The sequence below is a fragment of the Pinus tabuliformis genome, chromosome 3_1, assembly GCF_031772625.1.
Source record: "Pinus tabuliformis cultivar Carrire ecotype Pingquan chromosome 3_1, CPIR1, whole genome shotgun sequence".
NCBI classification, from domain to species: domain Eukaryota; kingdom Viridiplantae; phylum Streptophyta; class Pinopsida; order Pinales; family Pinaceae; genus Pinus; species Pinus tabuliformis.
This window is the reverse complement of record NC_142301.1, coordinates 993,182,183-993,200,268: the sequence shown is the minus strand read 5'-3', so window position 1 is coordinate 993,200,268 and position 18,086 is coordinate 993,182,183.

Below are 18,086 nucleotides of genomic sequence, written 5' to 3'. Positions count from 1 at the left end.
TTCTATTTATGAAGGCTCAAGAAAGAGGTTTTATTTAAGTGAATCCTATGGGCCAAATACCATATTTGTAAAAGAGGTATGGTAAATTAATAAAAATATAAATAAACGAGAGGTATGGTAAACAAATAAAACATTTTTTTATATTTACTCCATAAGTCACCTTATATTTAAGGACACTCAAAAAATGCGTTATATTTAGGTGAAACCTATGGGCAAAATACTATGGGACAAATACCATGGACTAGATTGTTATTAATACCATGCAAAAAAACATTATTAACCCTAATATTAGTATTAATAAAAATAAAAATGGCACATGGTATTGACCCATGGTATTCACCAAAATGGAACATGGTATTGACCCATGGTATTCACCTGGAATGTAGCCTATTTAAATGGGGGAATTAAACCAGCATAGATCCATCTTTACTCTGGATCTACTAACCCCCGAGAGGTATCAAATATCGTGATATGCAAACTAGCATAGAGTGAAAAAATATTTGATCCGATCAAGAGTAAAAATGGATGTTTTAATTTAATGTATGTTAAACATTCTAGCTTGGTTAAAATAAAAAATAAAATAAAAATCAACTATTAATTTTATTATTTTTTATAAATTACTAATAGTAATTTTTAAGCTCCAGGTTTATGATAACCCATGGTATTGACCCATGGTAATACCATGGTATTCATGTGAGCATAGACTATTTAAAGGAGAAATTCTATCCTCTTACATCCATCTTAATTCTGGGTCTACCAAGTGCTCAGAGGGATAAATAGATTTCATCCCCCTAAGAGTGGTAGATGTGGAGTTAAGATGGATATAGGTTGGTTTTTATGATAATGAAGATATTAAATAGACTTAGGAAATTATATTGTAAAAACATCTTAAGGTGAATGGTTAAAGCATAGACATTGGACAAGTGTATTTGTATACTTCTGTTTTAAACTAAAACAAATCCAGAGCTAAAAGGAATGGATTGATTGCACTAGTCATCCTTCTATAACTTTCCAACATATGCTGGAGTAAACAGATTGTAATTTGGGTAATTTTTCTAATTGCAAACAGGAACATACTTGTGTATTGGCAGGGTGGTTACGATTTCCCTAGAAGTGATGAATTTGAATTTTTCTTGGTTTTATATATAGTATTAGGTTTTTTCTCGCACTTTCTGTGAATGGCACGGGTGAATTTTATCCTACACCTACTAGGTTATCGATATGTAATTTCGGTAATTTTGATTTCAAAAGATATTTTAAAGAAATGCAATGATTTCATTTGTGTATTCAATAAACACAAGATTTTATAATTGAGTAAAATATTCGCCATCCCTGTGAGAGATTCGCCAAAAAATTATATATACATATCATATTATTGATAAAATCGCCTTCCATTTTTCCTATATACCATGGAGATTCGCCCATTTATTATACATGTAAATTTAGGGGGGGTTCTTAAAATTTTCCCTGATGTTGAGTATGTGGGGGGATGTAGGCAAAGAACATAATAGAGATCTCATAGAAGAAATGAATAGCTAATGTTGAATGAAAAGAGGATGTATATTGTAGTTTGGTGATGAATGAAGATCTACAGGGGAAGAGTGACATCCCCTAGCCTATGCTTTGCAATTGGGACATTGTTCCCAGTGCTTTTTGAAGTCCAGTGGTGTGTGATTTTGATTTTTTAGCCAATGAAAGTTTAGTGGAGAGTTGAATCACTCATCACATGCCTTGGTTCTGATAAACCATTGGGATACTTGTTGGAAGGCTAATAAACCACTTGCAGGCTAATACACCTAGGTGCTTGCTAAAAGGAGTTGATAAACCACTAAGTGATTTCCTTAGGGCTAATAGACCACTACATGCTTCCTTAATAAGTTTATAAACCACCTAGATAGTGGGATCCTAACCCATGCAATTGTTTTCCTAGAAAACCCAATTGATACCAACATAGTGTATTCATTCTCTTGGAACTAAGCATTAGGTGAATTCCTGTGGTTGATTTCTATTAGGATAGAGGGTCACGTTGGTGGTTAATGTTGGAAGTAGTTGATAAAATACCTATATAGTGGACTCCTCTCCTTTATTACTATTGATTTGTATTGGTGTGAATTCCCTTGAGCACCACTACTCAGATTTGAATCTCGCTTGGGGGTGGTCAGCTACAAGAAACATTGTAGTGTAATTGGCCTATGGTTGGGTGGAGAGTTGAAGTCCCTCCCTCAATTAGAAGTCATTCAAGTTATCCAGGTAATTGTGTTTACTTATATACATGAATGTTACACCATGGATGATGAATATTGCTTTATATATGTTATGGCAATAAATGTATCAACATTTGTAGAATGTAGTATTCTTGTTTATCTATGAAGAGATGCCTTATGTGTATGATTCATGGTTATGAGGGGCTTGTAGGCCTCTATGTTTGTTGATATTTTCCTAAGCCGTAGATAAATTTACATGATTATGTATGGTTGTTTGATGTGTTTCGCTGACTATCACTATGTGCGATTTCCATTTTTATTTTTTATGATGTGAATATCATGAATCCATGTGGCTTACAGATCATTTAAATTATGTAGTTAGTGTTGTGTATGGCATGAAGTATGAATAGATCTGATGGAGTCTATTTTGGATCCTTTATGTGGTTTAATATGATGTTGTTGTATCTGAATTTAATGTGAAGTATTATATATGAGTAAGCTTGTTGCATTGCATGATTGTAGGCTTGATTGGTGAATCAATTGATTTTATTATAGCTATGTGTTATGTATAGAATGATAGTGCTTGAATGAGTATTTCATTCTAGTATAAGTTTTTGTTCTAAGAAACACTAGTCTTCAAGGAAGGTTTCGGAAAATTCCCTTGAAGTTCTAAGAATCTCTAAGTTTGAGGCTTTATAGAAGTTATACTTTTTGTCTAGAGTTAGATAAGTTATTGGCAATGCCATGTATCTGGGTTAGATGTATTTTAGGGCTAGAAGATGTATCCAGGAGTTTGTGCATCCAACTAGTTTGCACTTGTGCATTTTTGGGAATGCAATGAATTTGAAATGGTCCAAATATCCTATGGAGGAAGAAACCAAAGGTAAAATATGAGGTAGCACCCATTTAGGTGTTCGAAGGCATGAATTTGAATTTACTTGCATGTTAAATTTCATATGAATATCTAGAGTGGGCTCCATAGGAATTTTTATTAGAACATGATCATATTACCTTGTGAGTGGAGGATATCTTTAGGATTTGGGTCATCTAGGTGTAAGGGAACTATGCAAATTCGTGAAGCCGCAAAAGTGGGACAAGGTCAAATTCCTTAAATACATAGTCCAGATATATGGAACCCTATGGGTCCAAGGAGGATTCCACTTGGAACTTTTCATGTGCACCCAAATTTCCCATAGGAATAGATATAACGTAGATCCGTTGTAGAATGCTAAAGGGTCACATCTGGTGGGAGGCACAAACTATGATGAAGTGGGAAGCACCATGGAAGCAAAAATATGCCCATGTAGATGACATGTATATATTTCTAGTGATGTGGTAAAGTCCACGTGGGTGCCACATCGTAGTGTACTGCTAATGCGACAAGAATTAATTGGTCAAACATTGATTGGACGTAACTTTCAAGCTGTGAGTTAGATTGAGATAAAATTTATATCATTGGAAAGCTCTCAATGAGATGAATGTGATGGTGTTTTTTTATGTCAATTCTACAAGATTTAGAGAAAGATAATTTTGTAACCCCATCTTCATAGTGATGCCACAGAGGTCAAGTTATTTAAAAATAACACCTTCCACAGACCATAAATTCCAAGGGGGTGGGAGGGAGAGTTACATGCCACTCAATTATTTTTAATAGCTAAACCATTGACTTTATTCTATCCAACTAGGACATTAAACCTCCCTTGTGCTTATTGATGGATTTGAGCAATAACTTGTTTCTTTTGGGGCTCTTTAGCATCAAGTAGTTTCAAAAATATCAACATAGTTAAGAAAATCACAAGTGGTTTGGGTTGATTCCTTGCTCAACCCTTACAATAACCACATGGAATAGAGCGTGAAGCTGCATTGAGTCAAAACCCTCAAGGTGCTTGTCAAAATCTTCACAACCTTGTTTAAGAGTATATTCAGTGGTTATACTCTGGTCATCATGTTTGGTAATATGCATGTTGGTTAAATCCACATGATAACTTGAAAATATGTTTGAGATGTAAATCCTTGTGAAGAACCATAAGATATACAAGATGACTAAGCCCTTCTGATGATTTGGAGAATGCACGCTGACCTAAAAAATACACCTAATAAGATGTAGACTTGTTATACTTCTAATGGTTGAAATTAACAAGATCATTTATGTACCATAATGTAATATATTTAACAATACAAATAATTGCGAAACATGTCTTCATTCTAACCATGGAAAAAGGGGGAAAAATTACAAGTATATTTACCTTAAAGAAACTTTTAATAAAAATGAGAAGATTATTTTTATTTATAAGATAACCAAGGAAAACAATAAAATAATTTGTACATATAACAAAAGAAAAAAATATTTATTAAATAAAAGAAAAAATATTTCTATAACAAAAATATGTCAAAATAACAATTCATCAAATATTAAAAATTAAAAATATAAATAAAATAAATTATAAAAACAACTTAATTCACTCTTCCAAAATTAAATTATAAAAGAGATTCAAAAGAGGAACTTAATTATTAAAAAAACAAAAGAAGGATCTTAATTCACTATGCCCCAATCACAATTTCAACTCTACTTTAATAGTTCCTAGAGCGTTGATAAATAAAATACTCCAATTTGTTACTAAACATCGATCATGGGTAATCACTAAAACTTCCATAGATCGAAATTTCAAATACATAGATCGACAGATCCAAAGCTACTCTATACATTTTAATCTATTTCAAATACCCTCTTTACAGGTTAGTATTAACAAAAATATTTAGGAAAAATTGTTATGGTAAATAGTTATAATACTTAAAAATTTATTTTCAATGAAAGTATATTATATGGAAATATTGGTCCCGGATTACGCTTTAAAACTTATTTTTCTTGGATAAGCGCTTGTCTGTCTTGGACATAAGGAAACAACTTAAGCGCCCAAAACATAGAGGCATTTGGCATGATTAAAAGTATGCCACCGTTATGGACCATGAACAGGTAATTATAGCTTGTGTGGTTTTCCTTGAATAATATTGATGATTCAACCTGCATTTGTGGATAGCAATTAGTAATGGTTTTCCTCACAATTGGTTTGACAACTGAGTTATGATATATTTTCCCACTGTGTATTTTTTTTAGATAATATTATATGGAAATATATACTAGCACAACCACATTAGTAAATGTGCTTGATGTACGTCGATCAACGTCATTTTCCTATTCCAATTGGCATAATAGAAGGTGAAAAATGCAACCAATTGGCATATATCAAAAACATTTACTAAGGTTGTTGTGCTAGTTGATGGCCAATGTGAATGGGATTGATTCATTGACCATGGTTGGATTTCTCTAAGTATAATCAAAAGTGGTTGATGAGGGTTGACCATGGTTAACAAAGGTTGACCATGTTTGAAAAGATTGAACGAGGTTGAAGAGGGTTAATTGAGACTAACCACGGTAAACCTTGAATCTAAAAATGTATTTATGTTGCATTAATATAACATTGTTACATCAATGTTAACCATTCATACATTGTCAAATTATTGTTGACCATGGTGGGTTTTACATTATCCTTAATGTTAACATTACATTAATGGTTGAAGAGTGTTAACCATGGTTGATCAAGGCTTCCATGGTTGATCAAGGCTTCCATGGTTGATCAATGTTTCCATGGTTTACCCTAGATAACAATGGTTGACCATAATTAACATGCTTGACTACAATTGACCATGGAGATGATAATTGAAAATAATTGGCCATGGTTGTGTTGACAGTGCTATAAATGTGTCAACCAAGGGGGTCTCCCCGATGTTTTATATAAATCACATGTTTAACCATGTGATTTGTTTTCCACATAATAATATTATTATATTATGATATTCATAGTATATTTATGCTATAATTAACATATTATGTTAATAATATAACATTGCTAACATTATTAATGATGTTACTAATTATATTATTATCAATATTAATTATATTAGTATTGATCTTAATATTATGTGATATTAGTACTAGCAATGGAATTAATATTAACATTAATGTTAATGTTAATGTTAATGTTAAGGTTAATGTTAATATTGATGTTAATGTAATAATACTAATGATAACATCACAATATTATAATAAGGTGAGTTGTTACACATAATAATTATTATTTATAATATGAAGAGTAACAAGGTTCAGTGAACATATTTTGACAAACTTGGCATTGGTTGGCCATAGTTTTCTCTGATAGATTATGGTTTACCATGTTGACAAAGGATGGAAATGGTTGACCATGCTTAACATTGGAGACCTAGGTTGACTATAGATTGTCATGGTTGACCAAGGTTGACTATGATTGACCATGGTTGATAATGGATAACTAAGTTTGTATATTATTGAAAATGTGTGACAATAAATGACAATGTTAGAGAATTCTTGAACATTTATGACCATTGTTGAGTTTGTTTGACCATGGTTGACTTGGTTAATGATAGTTAAATTGGTTGCATGGTTGATTATGAAAACCACGGTTAATCATGTTGCCATTATGATGCATGTGTTGTACTTTACGGAAACCCACTTATAGCAGAACAACTAACTTGTATATGGTAACTAGATGAATCTACAGGAGAGATATCAGATGTGATAGAATGCATGATAGTTGCGTTTACAGATATGACAAAATGTAGGGTATTTCAAAGGAATCAGTTCAGAAGGTAAATCACATTATAATAGATCTATTAATAGGGAACAAAGTAATGATACAAAAGAATAGGATGAAGGAACAAAGGACTATAGATCAAAATTAATAAGTTGAATAAAAAGGACATTTTCAGGTATGTTAAGTTGTATACATGGGTTCACTGTAGAAAAACAGTGTATACATGCGGATTAACAGAACAAAAGGAGCATATATGTATACATGATCTTTCATAGGAGGAAAGGTGCGTACATGTTGGAAAATAAAGATTTTGGTCCAAGGTATTTAGTCCAACGTATTTTGGTCCAAGGTATTGATCCAAGGTATTTGGTCTGAGGTATTGACCCTAGGTATTTGGTCCAAGGTATTGGTCCTAAGTGGTTTTGGTCCAAGGTATTGAGAAAGGCCTAAAACTATATAAGGAGGAGAAGATCATTAGGCCAGAGGGTGCAAGTATTGAATATCTTCTGAAGTGTTAGATCATATATACAGGTTATGAGCTTCTGATGCTTTGCTTGATCTGATCTAAGGATGCACCTATGTGGTTGATAATGGTTGATGGATCGGGATCATAAAGCCTTAAATGTATTATCATTATGTGGTTTGATCATGGACAGTCTAGATCTGAATACTGACGCATGTTTTATTCTATAAATTATATGATCTAGGTATGCCTAAACTCTAGAATGTCTAAATTAGTATTTGCAGATATGTACAATGTTTCGCTTTGGTAAAAGCATGTATACATGCTGGTTCGACACATCGAAGTAGCGTATACCTTATTAACTATGATGTTTGAAGTTACAATTGGTTTTGGTTGTTGATGCAGAGTTATGGGTTTTGCTTTATGTTCTGGTGACTGCATTCTAGTGACAGTATTCTGAATGTTCAGATTGATTGATTGTGATTTGCTTTAGTGATGATGGATGAGATCTAATGATGGATCAGGATCATAATGACTTATCATTATGTGATCTGATGGGCTAGATATGATTGCTAACACATGTTTTATCCTTTATATGTGATGATCTAGGTATGTCTGAAGTTGAGAAGTGCAGCAAAGTTATAAGTAAGTATTTGCAGATCTATACACTAGTTCGCTTTGGTGAAGTTGCGTATACACGTTGGTTCAGCTCTTTCAAGTTGAGTGCACACTCTGATGCATGGTTTTGAGGTTACAGCTGGTTCTGAATGATGATGCAGTGTTTTGGGTTTAGATCTGTGTACTGGTTACAATGATCTATCTGTTCTAGTTGATTTGTTGAAGTTGATTAAGTATGAATGAATGGTTGATTTAGTTGTGTTAGAGGTTTAGAGGTTGTCAATGATTGATTGAGTTTGGTTGGTTCAGAGAGTGATGATTGAGTTTCAGTGATTGGTTGATGTAGATGTAGTTGATGGTTGTATTGCAATGGTGATTAATTCTAAGCTTCAATGTTGTTGATGGGTCTAGTATGAAAATTGGATGAAACGAGGCCTTCATGTGTATTGTTGTGTACTAGGAGAATCCAGTCTGAAAATTTATGAAATGTGGAACCTGGATGAAGAAAGAAGGTTGTAGCTTTCTGTAGGTTAGCACCTACATACTAGTAAACATATCGGCTAGTACAAGAGCTAGGAGGTTGTAGCTCCCTTCCAATAGAAGCTGGAGAAAGAGAGAAGGTTAAAACCTTCTGCAGTAGAAGCCTATGTACTGGTATGAGTCTGTACCAGTACAAGATTGTAAACATATTTTCTTATTATTAAAAGAAGACAAAGAAGACAGAAGCAGGTGGTTTTCACCCACATTGGGTTTCCACCTTAAATCTTGGTGTTCATGTGTTTTGCTTATGTGTGATGGTTCATTCTGTTATTAATTGCGCATTGTTACTATTTAATGTTTAATAAAGTACTGATGCACAGATTAAAGATCAACATATGATGAATTAATTGAATCATAAGTTCACTAGATATATGTTGGTTTCCTTAATAACAATTGCATGCACATGTGAGTTCCCTTCACTGAAGTAGCGTATAAAAATCTGATTATGGAAATGAAAAAGTTATTGATCTACAAATACTAATTCAGCCCCCCTCTCAGTATTATTTCCAACAATTGGTATCAGAGCAGGTCCTTTGGTAGAAGCTTGATCGCTTGAAGGAGATCTGTAGAAACAATGGGAAAGAAGAAAGCACCTCAAAAGAAGAAGGCATCTCAAAGGAATTGTGACAATGGGAGAGACGATTGGGGATTATGTGGAAGCAACTCTTCAGATTCAGAATCACCACAGAATGAAGATGAACAAGCAAAAGAACTATCGGGTATGAATTTTTTATCCTCTGGTGATATATTTCTCTGTTCATTTGAAGATGATGAAAGTGATAGCGAAACCACTGAATTTGCTCTTATGGGTGAAAGAGAAAGATATCAAATAGAGGCAGAATATAAAAAACTCACAGAAAAAATTAGAGATCAACAAGATCTATTGGACAAAATGGAGTGTGCCTTCAAAGAAGAAGCTACCAAACTAAAAGCTCAACTGGAGGAAGGAATCAAAGTAAGGAAGCAATACAAGGAAAAGGAAGATCAATGTCAAAAGCTGCAGGATGAAGTGACATCATTAAGAAATGAAGTAAATAAAAGGAGCACAACAATCAAGAAACTTAAAGATAGATCCAGTTACTATGAAAGTCTTGAAGCTAAGATCCTCTCTCTAAAAGAAGATCTTGAAAAATCAAATAAGCATAATGAAGAACTACTCCAAGCTCTTGAAGAACAAGAAAACGAAGTTCTCGAATTAAGGCAACAAGTGGAAGAAGGAAGAAAAGCTGAAGAAATCATGAAGAAGTAGTATCTTGAAAAGGAAGAGCAATATCAGGTTGAGGTAAATATCCTAAAAGGTAAATTAGAAGAAAAGGATAAGCTTTTACGATTTCAAGATAGTACTAAGATTTTGGATGATATTCTTAGTAGTCAAAGGTCTCCTACCATCAAAATTGGTCTTGGTTTTCATGAATCTGTTGAAAGTGAATCCAGCTCACAAGGTGAGGCAAGGAACTCTAATGCAAAATCTGAAATGCTCAACAAGGAGATGAGAAGTCAACCCCCTCAATAACCAAGGAAAGAAATTCTTCAAAGAAAATATTTTACTCCTAACTATGGAAGTAATAATCGGTTATTTCCTCAAATGAATAATGTTGAATGTTTTATATGTCATAATTTTGGACATGTTGCAACAATATGCAAAAGTAGAGTGGTTCAATACTATCACACAGAAAGATCATCAACTTCCAGGTACTTTAAGGGATATTGTTTTTCTTGCAATATGTTTGGTCACAAAGCCATTGACTACTATAGAAGGAATATGAAACATGTAAGATGTTATGCATGTGACAAGTTTGGACATATAGCAAACGAATGCAGGAGAAAATTTCAGGCACCATACCAAAAGGAGAAAACATCATCACACTTGAAGATATGGAAGAAGAAGGAAGTACAGTTAGAAAAATGTGGCATGGCACAGTGTACAGACATAACAGACTCAAGGGGATCTGAAAGTGTGAAACTTCAATGTTCTAAATCACATATGCAAGTTTCGTAAAGACAAGCCGCATATATATGTGAGTTAGAAGTTGCACAGTTGCGTATATGTGGTTTGAGGAAAAATGCAGTGGGACAGACTCAGAAAAACTTATTTGATATTATTCAGACAATTATCGGTTATCTTTTCTGTCATGATGATAAATGACTACAGTCTGTGGATGTTATTTAGAAGTGCTTTTGATCCTCACAAGTTGTTGATAACTTGATGTATATCTGATTGATGATGATGCCTTGATACTTCTTAATGATATATGCAATGATCAGATCTGACAGTGAAGAGGTGGAATAGGTTCAAGGGGAGAACATGCTATGCTTCTAATAAAGCATTGTTTCCATTATGTCTAGAAGTCTTTGGTACCTAATCAATGATGACGATGATTATGTCGCTAAAGTGTTTAAATGATACATCTTGCTATGTGATGGCTATGAGTTTCCCATGATGAAATCTCAGATGATACTTGTATTGCTTGGGGTTACATAGTTGTTATTCAGATCAGATTTATGGATGATTGTGGATGACTTTTTGATGATGTATACAATACATATATGTTGCTTACATGGTGATATTCATAAGGACAAGGAGAAGTACAAATCTTGAGTACACAACTTCATTATTTGATGATAAGCCACTCATTTCTTTTATGCTGGTGTCATCATGCCTTCAAAGATGCATATGGTGTAGTTATGATTCAGGATTCCTATAGTTCTTGGCTCTCACATCGTTGAGGATTGTTCTTGTTGATGGTATCAAGAAAGCTGGACAAATGACCATGCGCTCATGGTTTTCTAGATACATAATTGATGGATACACATTATGTTGGATACGTGGATGATTACTTAAGTTGCATATTGATGAATATTTTCCGTTGGCTAAGAGAATGGTGTTATTGTAGGTTGCATGAAGACGTAGCTATTTGAAGACATGGATATGCGAAGACATGGCTTACTTACCTTATGATGATAGGTTGATACTCACATATGTTGATTATCATGGTTGATTCTTATCATATGTGGGATGTTACATAGTGATGATACATGGTTGATATGTTGAAGTTTCTTGTGGAAAGATCATGCAGTTCTTGATGATGATGTTATGATCATAGATGATTACTATGGTGTTTTCACATACATATGATATCATGTAAATGATTTTGTGCTATTTCTTAGAGATATGACATATGCTTAGTTGATTCATGTAAAGTTACGATAAGGCTCCTGTTACTAAGAAAACGAAGCAAGTTGATCTTGATGAGATCAAGAGTATGAGTTTATATCTATATGTGACATACTTTGTCATAGGTTGATGATATTTACACTATCATATCTTGGGAACTAATGATGAACATATGTAGGTTGTTGGTCTGGATGTTGTTGACAAATGCTTATGGTGCAGATCATACATGGTATATGATAGTTGCTGATGACTATCATGGTCTTGTTTAGATATTTGGTCCTTGTTATAAATTTCATGTATATCATTTGATATAAAGGTCATATAAAGACCCATGATGTAATAATTTGTCTCTATCTGTCATAGTCTTTTGATGAGTCCTTTTTGGTCATATGATGTAATTTGTACCCCGACTATGCATGGGAAGGATGATGTAATAATTGCTATATTTCAGTCATGTATAAATTGGTATATCCCCACTTGGTTGGGGGGATGAGTCAAATTCAGTATATACCCACTTGGTTGGGAGATTGATGTATGTATGAGTCATTGGTGATAAGAAGGCCTTAGTTGAGTTATAGAGTCATGTTATTCTTTTGGAAAATATTTGCAGACTCTGCATGTGCTTAGGGGGATCATGGATGATATAGTGCATCTCGGCATAAACAAAGGGTGAGTTCAATTAGAGAATTCAGCATGTGCCTAGGGGGAGCATGATCAATTTTTATATTCAGCTATTCAGATATGAAAGTCTTCATTTTGGTCAGCCCTTTGCCATTGATATCAAAGGGGGAGAATATCTTGGTCTGCCATTTTCCATTGATGTCAAAGGGGGAGAGTATTCTGGTTTTGCTTGTTATCTCTAACAGTTTCTACAACTTGCAGTAATCAACACTAACATGGTTGCCATCAAGTCCAAAGGGGGAGACTGTTGGCATTATGATGCATGTGGTGTACTTGATGGCAACCCACTTATAGCAGAACAACTCACTTGTATATGGTAACTAGATGAATCTATGCATCTAGATGAATCTACAAGAGAGATATCATATATGACAAAATGCATGATAGTTGTGTTTACAGATATGAAAAAATGCAGGGTGGTTCAAAGGAATCAGTTCAGAAGGAAAATCATATTATAACAAGTTTATTCAGAGGGAACAAAGTATGATACAAAAGAATAGGATGAAGGAACAAAGGACTATAGATCAGAATCAAGAAGTTGAATACAAAGGACATTTTCAGGTATTTTATGTTGTATACATGGGTTCACTGTAGAAAAGAGCATATACATGCAAATTAACAGAAAAAAATGAGCATATATGTATACACGCACTTTCAGAGGAGGAAAGGTGCGTACATGTTGGAAAACCAAGGTTTTGGTCCAAGGTATTTAGTCCAAGGTATTTTGGTCCAAGGTATTGATCCAAGGTATTTGGTTAGAGGTATTGACCCTAGGTATTTGGTCCTAAGTGGTTTTGGTCCAAAGTATTGAGAAAGGGCTAAAACTATATAAGGAGGAGAAGATCATTAGGCCAGAGGGTGCAAGTATTGAATATCTTCTAAAGTGTTAGATCATATATACAAGTTATGAGCTTCTGATGCTTTGCTTGATGTGATCTAAGGATGCACCTATGTGGTTGATAATGGCTGATGGATCGGGATCATAAAGCCTTAAATGTATTATCATTATGTGGTTTGATCATAGACAGTCTAGATCTGAATACTGATGTATGTTTTATTATGTAAATGATATGATCTGGGTATTCCTGAAGTCTGGAATGTCTAAATTAGTATTTGCAGATATGTACAATGTTTGCTTTGGTAAAAGCGCATATACACAATGGTTCAACACATCAAAGTAATGTATACCTTATGAACTATGATGTTTGAAGTTACAGTTGGTTCTGGTTGTTGATGTAGAGTTCTGGGTTTTTCTTTATGTTCTGGTGACTGCATTTTGGTGACAGTGTTCTGAATGTTCAGATTGATTGATTGTGATTTGCTTCAATGATGATGGATGAGATCTAATGATGGATCAGGATCATAATGACTTATCATTATGTGATCTGATGGGCTAGATCTGATTGATAACACATGTTTTATCCTTTATATGTGATGATCTGGGTATGTCTGAAGTCAGGAAGTGCAACGAAGTTATAAGTAAGTATTTGCATATCTATACACTGGTTCGCTTTGGTGAAGTTGTGTATACACTCTGGTTCGGCTCTTCCAAGTTGCGTATACACTCGGATGCATGGTTTTGAGGTTACAGTTCGTTTTGAATGATGATGCAGTGTTCTAGGTTCAGATATGTGTACTGGTTACAATGATCTATATGTTCTAGCTGATTTGTTGAAGTTGATTAAGTAAGAATGAATGGTCGATTTAGTTGTGTCAAAGGTTCAGAGGTTGTCAGTGATTGATTGAGTTTGGTTGATTCAAAGAGTGATGATTGAGTTTCAGTGATTGGTTGATGTAGATGTAGTTGATGGTTGTATTGCAATGGTGATTAATTCTAAACTTCAATGTTGTTGATGGGTCCAGTATGAAAATTGGATGAAACGAGGCCTTCATGTGTATTGTTGTGTACCAGGAGCATCCAGTCTAAAAATTTATGAAATGTGGTCTGTGGAGGAAGAAACAAGGTCGTAGCCTTCTGTAGGCTCGCGCTTACATACTAGTAAACATATCGGCTCTACGAGAGCTAGGGGATTGTAGCTCCCTTCTAGTAGAAGCTGGAAAACGATGGAAGGTTAAAACCTTCCGCAGGCAGAAGCCTGCGTACTAGTATGAGTTTGCACTATTACAAGATTGTAAATATATTTTCTTATTATTAAAAGAAGACAGAGATGACAACAACATGTGGTTTTCACCCACATTGGGTTTCCACCTTAAATCTTGGTGTTCATGTGTTTTGCTTATGTGTAATGGTTCATTCTGTTATTAACTGCACATGGTTAATGTTTAATGTTTAATAAAGTATTGATGCATAGATTAAAGATCAACATATGATGAATTAACTGAATCATAAGTTCACTAAATATACATTGGTTTCTTTAATAACAGTTGCGTGCACACGCGAGTTCCCTTCACTAAAGTAGCATATATAAATCTTATTATGGAAATGAAAAACTTATTGATCTGCAAATATTGATTCACCCCCCCTCTCAGTATTATTTCCAACAAATCATTATATATTACTCTTAATAATGTAACATTGTTAATGTTATTAACGATGTTACTAATAATATTATTAGCCTCGAGGATTAGCTCAATTGGTTGATTCCTCTTCGTTAAAGCACCTTTCCTATTGAGAGGTCATGGGTTCAATTCTCTTGACACTCTTGGGGACAAGCTCCGTTGTTGAGTTGATAGGAAGTGATCCCAATAGATGGATATTTTTGGCAGAAATATTCTGCAGACATAGTAGTCATCGATCTCTGGGGTCCATGAACCACATAGAAGAATGAAAAGAAAAGTTACTAATACTATTTTTATCAATATTAATGGTATTAGTATTAATCTTAATATTATGTCATTTTAGTACTGATATTAAAATTAATATTAACATTAATATTAATGCTATTATGGCGTTAATGTAATAACATCAATAATTGCATTATGATATTATAATAAGGTGAGTTGTTACATATAATATTATTATTATATTTATATTATTAATAGTAATGTGGTTGACCATGGTTGTCCATGTTTGATCATAATTAACAATGATTGACCATTGTTAACTCAGTTTGGGTATGAGGACCATTGTTTGACTATATTGACCATTGGAAACATGGTTTGAAAAATTTATCCATGGTTGACCATAGTTTTATTTGATAGATTATGGTTGCCAATGTTGACAATGGATGACCATCGTTGACCATGTTTAAACATGGAGATATGGGTTGACCATGTTTGACCATTCCAACCTTGGTTGACCATGTGAGGCTGTGAGGAGTGAGAAGAACATGGGTTTTTCAAGCTTGACTATGGTTGACTAGAGATGACCATGGTTGATTATTGCTAAGTAAGGTTGCTTATGGTCAAACATGTGTGACAAAGGTTAAGTATGGATAATTAAGGTTGTCTATGGTTGAACATGGTTGAAATTGTTTGACCATGATTGGCTTGGTTTACCATAGTTAACTTGCTTTGTCATGGTTAGCTATGGTGGCCATGGTTGATTATGGTGATCATGGTTAACCATTATTAAGTTGTTACATATAATAATATATTATATTATTATGATTATGATTATTTATCTTATATTTATGTTATAATTAACCTATTACTATTTAATATTAGTATTATTCTTATTATTAATAGTATGTTTGCATTATAATTAATATGTTATTGTTAATAATGTAGATTGTTAACATTATTAATGATCTTACTAATAATATTACTATTAACATTAATGATATTAGTATTAATCTTAACATTAACATTAATGTTAATATTATTATTGATGTTAATGTAACATTATAATATTATAATAAGGTCTCAAGTTGTTATATATATTATTATTATTATATTAATGACATTAATAGTAACATGGTTGATCATGGTTGTCCATGTTTCATCATGGTTGATCATGGTGCACTCTCTTTAGCCATCGTTGAACATAGTTTTCTCTAAAAGGTTATGGTTGACCATCTTCAACCACAGAGACTTGGGTTGACCATGCCTGATAATTCTAACCATGGTTGACCATGGTAGGCCATGAGCAGTGGGAAGAACATGGGTTGTTTAGGGTTGGATATGGTTGAACAAATATGACCATGGTTTATTATGGTTGACCATGGTTGACTACTGCTAACTAAGGTTGTATATGGTTGAACATGTGTGACAATAATTGAAAATGATAGACAATGCTTGACCATGTATGCTGATGTTTGAGTTTGTTTGACCTTGGTTTACTTGGTTAACCACGACTAACTTTGTTGATCATAGTTAGTTATGGTGCCCATGGTTAACCAATATTTAGTTGTTACATATATAATATTATATTTTTAATATTACGATATAAATCACATTGTTACCCATGTGATTATTTATAAATAATAATATTATTATATTAGTGATAGTAATAGTATATTTACGTTATAATTAATATATATTTTAATGTTAATAATGGTTACTAATAATAATATTAATGATATAAGTAATAATCTTAACATTAATATTAATGTCAATCTCAATAATGATGTTAATGTAATAGCATCAATAAAAACATTATAATATGATAATAAGGTAAGGTGATACATATAATAATATTATTATATTAATGATATTAATAGTAACATGGTTGACCTTGGTTTCCCTTGTTTGATGATGGTTGACCATGGTTGACTTTGTTTGGGAATGATGACCATGGTATTTCCATTTTGACCATGGATGAACATGATTTGACAATTTTTTCCATGGTTGGCTTGGTTAACCATAGCTAATTTGATTGGTCATGTTTGATTATGGTGGCCATGGTTGATTATGGTGACCATTGTTAAGCATTGTTGAGTTGTTACATATAATAATATTATATTATTAGTATGATTATACAAATCACATTACTAACGATGTCATTTGTTACATATAATAATATTATTATATTAATGATATTAATAGTATATTTATGCTATAATTAATATATTAATACTAGCAATGTAACATTGTTAATGCTATTAATGATGTTATTTATAATATTATTAATAATATTAATTATTTTAGTTTTAATTTTAATATTAGGTGATATTAGTGCTAGTATTAGTATTAATCTTAACATTAATATCAATGTTAATTTAATAACATTATTATATTAATAATATTAATTGTAACATGGTTGTCCATGTTTGGTCGTAATTGACCATGGTTGACCATGGTTAACCATAGTTGAATATGGTTTTCCATGTTTGATCATAGTTGTTAATGGTTGATGATGTTTAAGCATGGAGACCTTGAAACATGGTTTACCATGGTAGGACTTGAGGAGTGGGAAGAACGTGACTTGTTCAAGGTTAACTATGATTTACCAAAGTTGACCATGGTTAACCAAGGTTCACCATGTCTAACTATGGCTAACTAAGGTTGTCTATGGTTGAACATGTGTGACAAAAAGTGATTTTGTTTGATCAAGATTTATGCGAGAAAAAAATGAAATATGGACTTAAATGGAAACACAAATCTACAATGAAAACTAACTTCAATTCATTAATAACAAATACTCAAATTGTTTACATACAAAATGGAAATAAACTACCTCAGGAAATGGTAGTTTATTTATGAGAAGACATGTGATGGTTACATGCATTCTAAACTATTTTACAATGAGGCTTGGGGGCATTTTTATTATGAGAAACAATGGGAAACCCTAAACATACAAAAACCCAACCCTAGGATTTGAAGTTCCAAAAGTTTGTAGGCATTCTTGGGATTAGTTGGAACGTTAAGTTCTGAGG